Source organism: Orycteropus afer, unplaced genomic scaffold (genome assembly GCF_000298275.1).
Source record: "Orycteropus afer afer isolate SDZICR_OR568_19922 unplaced genomic scaffold, OryAfe1.0 scaffold00009, whole genome shotgun sequence".
NCBI classification, from domain to species: domain Eukaryota; kingdom Metazoa; phylum Chordata; class Mammalia; order Tubulidentata; family Orycteropodidae; genus Orycteropus; species Orycteropus afer.
The window spans coordinates 4395137-4401551 of record NW_006921596.1 but is presented as its reverse complement, the minus strand read 5'-3'; positions in this window follow the sequence as shown (position 1 = coordinate 4401551).

Sequence of the window (6415 nt, the reverse complement as noted above, 5' to 3'; positions counted from 1 at the left end):
CTCAGAAGGAAGATGGGGCAATCTACTTCCGTAGTGCTGCTATCTCAGAAACCCAAGGAGGGGTCACAATGAATCAGGTCTGACTCGACGGCACATAACAAAAACAACAACATTATTTAGAACAGTGGAGTTAAAGAACAGAGGAGAAAAAAATAATTTAAAGAAATTATCTTTGAGGCAGGAAATGGGGGTGCAGTTTGCCTTTCCTAATAGCCTATTATTTACCTTTTGATTTGTTACTATGCAATGTGTCACTTTGATAAAAAGAAACACAGAAAATGTCTCTGAACCCACAGACACATTTATCAGCTAAAGGACTGCTGGGGGACCTCAGCCCAAAGTCCTCTGCCCACTCTCTGGGGCTGGAGTGATTGATGATGTCGCAGAATGTCACCACTGGAAGGAGTTTAGGATCAGAACCACTTTCATCTTGCATCAAGAGTTTGAACTCCCTGGATGCCTAGTATCTGCCAGGTGAAGCACACAGCTGAATGTGTTCAGATTAATTTCAGAATGGACCATCCTGAAATGAGGAAGACAAACGTTCAAAGACAAAGTACTCACTGGGTTTTAATTGATTCCCAAAGTTCTTCCTTCTTTTCCAATGCAAGATATGCTTCACAACATGGCAATTTGGAGTTAATAATCATGTCTGTTAGAAGAGATGTGAATAATTAAGGTGCAATATATTTGATCCTCACTCCTCCACTCACCCACTGCTATTGAGTCGATTCTGACTCATAACTACCCTATAGGACAAAGTAGAACTGCTCCATAGGGTTTCCAAGTCTGTAAAACAACTGCCTCATCTTTCTCCCATGGAGCAGCTAGGCTAGTGGGTTTGAACTGCCAACCATTTGTTTAACAGCCCAAAGCTTTAACCATAGTCCCTCCAGGGGTCCTTCCATAGAGTTAATCTCATTACAGTGAAAAAGATTGAATTGCCTGTTCCTACACTTGATGGTACTCTGTGCTGAACAACTTTTCTCCTGTCCTCTGCTCTATGGCACTAAAAGCTGGAAATTCTTGGTTCTGAAGTTCCCTGAATTCAGTGGTTCAGGTTTAGGTTGGCTGCCTTTAACAGTGATCCAGCATTGGATTACATGACAACTGCATTGCCATGGATTACATTGGACTACATGGCAACTGCATTGCCATGAACAATCACCATTTATCCATCCACCCACCCACCTACCCACTCATCCATCCATCCATTCAGCCATCAATCTATCTATCTACTCATCCAGCAAGTATTTATTGAACAATGAATATGGAGCTCATTCATTCTAGAATCTAAAAAACAAATAGACAAGTTCTCAGTCCTTGTGTAGCTTACTTTCAATGATTAAGAGACACATATTGTATAATTCCACTTATATGAATAAGCAAATGTAAGGAGACTAAAATTTATTAATGTTTACTTGGGGTGAGAGGGAGGGGAAATAGAGAGTCATTTCTTAGAGGGTACTGAGTGTCTGTTAATGGTGGTGGAGCAATTTGGAAAAAGATAGTGGTGATGGCTGTACAACACAATGAACATTATCAATGTCAAGGAATTGTACATGTGAAAAATGGTGGATTGGAAAATATTTCATTATATATAGTTTTTACCACAATTTTGAAAAAGAGAGAAGATACAGGACAGAGTAGAACTACTCCATAGGGTTTCCAAGGCACAGAAGCAGACTGCTTCGTCTTTTTCCTGTGGAATGGATGCTGGGTTTGAACCACTGACCTTTTGGTTAACAGCTGGATGCCTTAACCACTGTACCACCACATCTCCTTGTTCAGGAACAGGCATGTTAAATAAGTCTGATAAAGACCAATCCCATAGATTTTGCTAGTGTATAAGTGTGTGTGTTCTACTCTGTCCTATATTTGAACATCATAAAGGAAATTATCATGGTTAAATATGTTAGCAATTATTGAAGGAGTCGGGGATATATGAGAAGATTTCCTTGGATAAGTAGCATTTTAGGTGGACCTGAAGGTTGAGAGTCAAGCTATGAGGAACCTGTGGGATAGAGCATTCCACACAGAGGGAACAGCAAGAACAAAGCTCAGAGGTGAGACAGAGCTTCAAATGGGAACTCTTCAAAGGAAGAAATGAAATGGAAACTACAATAGCTGGATTTTAGAATAATAGGAGATGAAGCAGAACAGATGGTCAGGGATAGATCTTACAGGACCAAGTAAGTTATGGTAAACAATTTGGATTTTATTCTCATATGAGGAAGAAGCCATTGGAGGATTTTAAGTAGAAAAATGACTTAATGTATTGTAAATTTTAAAAAGATAATTCTGGGTGCCATGTGGAGAATAGATTATATCATGGCATGATGAAAGTTGAGGATTAATTTAGTGACTCAGGAGGAGATAGTGGCTGGAACCAGGTGGCTGTGATGGAGGGGTGTAGAAAGATTCTAAATGCTAGAACCCTCTATTTTTCCAATTATTTTTGACCACACCTGCCAGGGCTGTGGCTTTAGGATTCAAGTTCCTCTATGTGGTGCCTCCTTTAGCAAAATCTCCCTTCATTGTTCTCTGGGACCACTCTGGAAGGAGGTTTTAGTCTGCAACATCTTTAGGTGGCAATATAGCACTCTTGGGGCTAAAGCTTGCTTATACACACTTCATTGTTAATCAGAAAGTGTCCTGATGCCATCTATAAGCACTCCACTGCAAGAAGCCACCTGGAACCTCTCTCCTTACCTCCAATCAGAGCCTGGACTTTCTCTGTCTCTAAGTTCTGCTTTTGTTTCTTGGCTGCACTTTTAGACAGGCTTCCTTCAGAGGCCTCATTTCTCATGGTCCCTAAGATGAGAGAATATCCCTTTTCCAATAGATCTAGCAAAATCTATGGGATTGGTCTTTATCAGACTTATTTAACATGCCTGTTCCTGAACAAGGAGATGTGGTGGTACAGTGGTTAAGGCATCCAGCTGTTAACCAAAAGGTCAGTGGTTCAAACCCAGCAGCCATTGCACAGGAAAAAGACGAAGCAGTCTGCTTCTGTGCCTTGGAAACCCTATGGTGTAGTTCTACTCTGTCCTATATGGTCATTATGAGTTGGAATCAACTCGGTGGCAGTGGGTTTGGTTTGGGCATTCCTGATATACTCACAGAGGTCAGAGATGGTACAACTATTTGGCTAGATTTAAATTGACTGTGAACTACTCAAGATGGTAGGTATAGGAGGAAGTCAGTCACCTGAACCACATTGTCTGAGACTGTGGGGGAGGATCATTTCTCAAGGAAAACTAAGATGCAACAAAAAGGGAATAGATGCCTTGAAGGAAGAAAGAAGATCCGTAAATTATGTTTTAATTGTGCTCATGAACTCTTGTCTAGGAAGTGTTCTTTATTTTACCCTGATATACAAAGCCTGGCTTGGTCTTTGCATGTTGACTTTCTTTTCTTTTCTTTTCTTTTAATTTTTATTGTGATTTGGGTGCAAATTAACAAAGCAGATTCATTTTACACTCAACAGTTCATACACATTTTGCTTCACTGCCCTGATTAAATCCCTACAATAAACAGCTCACCTCTCATCTCCTCTCTGTGAATACCTCTTCCCTGTGTCCTTCTTATGCGTGCATTCCTGTCTCTCTAACTTCTCCCTGTGAAAATGTTGCCCTTATGCTCTCTCATGGTTGACTGTTCAAAGAGGTGAATCTCCCTGTGCCCTCCTGATCTCCCATGATTAATTGTCCTAAGGCATGTACCTACCTGGTATAAGTGCTCACATTATACACCTGTCTATTGTTTGCTTGGAAGCCATGGGAGTAACTTCAATTCCAGGCCTGAAGGATGACTACAGGCCATAGTGTGGGAGGTTTCACCAGTCTCTATCAGACAAGTAAGCCTGGGCTTTTTTTATGATTTTGAGTTTTGTTCCACATTTTTCTCCCACTCTATCCAGATCTCCTGCACTGAGTGGTTAACAGTAGTAGTTGAGCACCAGCTAGTACTTCTTATCCCATGGTCATACAGGCTGAAGTTTGCATAGTCTGCTAGTTTCTTTGTGTCTTTGGTTTCCTTTCTTCTTCTTTGTTCCAGATGAGGAGAGACCAATTGTTGCATCTAGGTGGCCCCTAGCAAGACCTTTGTGTGTGTGTGTGTGTGTGTGTGTGTGTGTGATTTGGGTGAAAGTTTACAGTGCCTATTCATTTTCCATACAGCAGTTCACATATACTTTGTCTCATGACATTGACTGCAATTTCCCACAATGCAACAGCTCTCTACACACTTCCTCCCCATAGCCACCTCTTCCCTGTGTCCTTCCCTCCCTTGCGCTCCTGCCCCCCAAGTTTTCTTCCTGTGCATACATAGCCCTTCTTTTCTTCCATGATTGATCTCTCCAAGAAGTGTATCTACCTAGTATAAATGTTCAACTCATGCCTGCCTGCCTTTTGTTTGCCTTGCAAGCTTTTAACACCCCAGTCACTACTCACCAAAAAAGCTAGGATGTAAAACAGTAGTTTTATGTATTATGTTGTGCCAATTGAGCTTGATGTCCCTAAGACCATGACTAGCCTGCATGCCTGGTGACTCATTCTTCAAATTCTTGGTTGTGGCTAAGAAGCTACCCCAACAGTGTTCCCTGTTAGTTCTGTGATGTATATGGGTATTTTTGTAGCACAAATATACATATAGGAATATCATCAGCCAAATCTATCTATAGTCATGGGTATATTCCTGCTTGCCTACACACACCTGATTTGTCACCTGTCTGCCTATATATTCACCCATAGATTAATATTTGCTGTTATTGATAATGCAGTATTGTGCATGTAATAGTATTTGTCTTTGCTGTCTATACCTTTTATGCATCCCTCTGTGTCCTCCTTTTCCCTATTGTTATTGTGCTGGTCACACATTTTGTTATATTGCCTTTCCGTTTTCCCTCCCCTTCTCTGTCATCCCTGGTAACCAATGAAGAAAATTTCCCTCCCTCCATAAACCTTTCCTTGACTTTTTTATAATAATGGACTCATACAATATTTGTCCTTCTGTGACTGACTTATTTCACACAGCATAATGTCTTCCAAGTTCATCTACTTTATGAGATGATTCATAGATTCTTCATTATTCTTTAGTGTTGTATATATACAATTCCATTGTGCATATGTACCATAGTTTGCTTATCCACTCATTGTTGATGGGCGCATAAATTGTTTCCTTCTCTTTGCTACAGTGAATAGTGCTGTGATGAACATGAATGTGCATATATCTATTGATGTCCTGGATCTCATCTCTTCAGGATATATTCATAGCTGTAGAATTGCTGGAGCCAATGATATTTCTATTTCCAACTTTTTACTGAAATACCATATCATTTTCCACAGTGGTTGTACCATTTTACAGTCCCACCAGCAGTGTATGAGAGTTCCAATCTCATCACCATACCTTCACCACCAGCATTTGTTATTTTCTGCCTTCTTGAACTTTGCTATTATTGCTGGAATGAGATGATATTTCATTGTTTTGATTTGCATCTCTCTAATGGCTAATGATTGTGAGCATTTCCTCATGTTTGTTGGCTGCCTGAATAACTTCTTTAGTGACGTGTCCGCTCATATTCTTTGCCCATTATTTAATTGGATTGTTTGTCTTTTTGGTGTTAACGTGTTGTAGTTTTCTACAAATGTCAGAGATAAGTTCTTTCACAAATATGTAATTGCCGAATAGTTTTTCCCATTCTGTAGGTTCTCTTTCTACTCTTCTGGAGAAGTCTTTTGATGTACACAAGAATTTAATTTTTAGAAAGTCCTAATCATCTAGTTTATCTACTGCTGTTTGTGCATCCTGGGTTATGCCATAAATTAGGGCTCCTAGATTTGCCCCTATTTTTTCTTTGAGAAACTTAATAGTTTTAAGTTTCACTTTAAAGTCTTTGATCCATCTGGAGTTTGTTTTTGTGTATGGTATAAGGTATGGATCTTGTTTCATTTTTCTGCAAATGAATATCTAGTTTTGCCAGCACCACTTGTTAAAGAGACTATCTTTTCCCCCATTGAATAGATTTTGGCCCTTTGTCAAAGATCAGCTGACTGTATGGCAATGGATCTGTTTCTGGTTTCTCGGTTTTGTTCCACTGGTCTACTTATCTGTCATGTACCAATACCAGGCTGCTTTGACAACTGTGGCTGTATGCTAGGTTTTGAGATCTGGGAGTATGACACCTCCTACATTGTTCTTCTTCAGGAGTGCTTTGCTCTGAGGTCTCTTTCCTTTCTATATAAAATTAGTGATTGTTTTTTCCATGTCCTTAAAGAATGTTGATGGAATCTTGATTGGTGTTGTATTGGATGTATAGATTGCTTTGGGTAGTATTGACATTTTCACAATGTTCAATCTTCCTATCCATGAGCATGGTATGTTCTTCCATTTATGTAGATCTCTTATAGTTTCT